Here is a 981-nt window from a genome sequence, read left to right on the forward strand (position 1 = left end):
CGAGTGGGTCAGCTGGAAGCCCTGCAGGCAGTCGCAGCTCTCCGCCTCCTTGCGCACCACGTCCAGCACCGAGTCCACCAGCTCGGCCCCCTCCGTGTAGTGCCCCTTCGCCCAGTTGTTCCCGGCCCCGCTCTGGCCTGCGGGAGAAGATGAGCTGTGCTGGCTGCGCTCCGGGCGCGGGCCCCGGCCCCTCGCCCACGCGGCGTGCCTGGGGCGGGTTGTGCACAGCGCCAGCCTGGCCCCGGCTCCGGCGGGGAGATCTGAGGCTGGCGAGAGGCGCCGGGAGTGGAGGGGTGGGGTGGGAAGTGGAAGCCGCAAAGGCTTGGCGGGGAGCCGCCGGCACAGCCCTGTGCTCCAGGGCGAGACGCGGCCGGAGACGGCCCCGGACGCGGCGGCGGCACCCCGGGAGCCGGCCCGCGCCGAGCCCAGCACCATGCTGCTCTGGGGTGCGGGGCTCTGGGGAACGGGGCGCAGCCCGCGCCAGCGCGGGGACGTACCAAAAATGAAGTTGTCCGGTCGGAAGAGGTGTCCGAAGGCCCCCGAGCGCACGCTGTCCATCGTCCCCGGCTCCAGGTCCACCAGGATRGCGCGAGGCACGTACTTGTGAGCTGCAGGGAGACCCCGCATCTGCCCCCTCCGTGTCCCCCCGCGTGCCGTGGGCCGGGGACCCCCCCGGGGGGCCGCGCTGGCCCCCCACCCACCCCATCCCACGCCGGCGGGGGCTTACAGGAGGCCTCATTGTAGTAGACGCTGATGCGCTCCAGCTGCAGGTCCGAGTCGCCCACGTAGTTGCCGCTGGGGTCTATGCCGTGCTCATCGCTGATCACCTCCCAGAACTGGGGGCACAGCGGGGGTCAGGCGGGGTCGCCCCCCCCCCCAGGGGGTGCAGCCCTGCTCTGGCAGGGCAGCACTCGGGGTCGGGGCCTTTTGGCCATGGGGCAGGGTCCCAGTTTGGGGTGCCCAGTGCCAGCACTGGGGGGG

The 981-nt window shown here is 73.4% G+C and overlaps 1 long non-coding RNA gene across 1 annotated transcript; it reads right to left on the reverse strand.

The window, feature by feature from the left end:
- Nucleotides 1-6: 6 nt before the first annotated feature.
- LOC146587809 (uncharacterized) lies at nt 7-835 on the reverse strand. The gene is made up of 3 exons (XR_014897580.1): nt 728-835; nt 498-608; nt 7-137 (listed from the first exon to the last, which is right to left on the reverse strand). It is a non-coding gene; the product is annotated as an uncharacterized LOC146587809 (long non-coding RNA).
- Nucleotides 836-981: the final 146 nt, after the last annotated feature.

This window comes from Rhea americana, unplaced genomic scaffold, assembly GCF_003343005.1.
Source record: "Rhea americana isolate MKP2758 unplaced genomic scaffold, rheAme1 scaffold_565, whole genome shotgun sequence".
In the NCBI taxonomy this organism is placed as follows: domain Eukaryota; kingdom Metazoa; phylum Chordata; class Aves; order Rheiformes; family Rheidae; genus Rhea; species Rhea americana.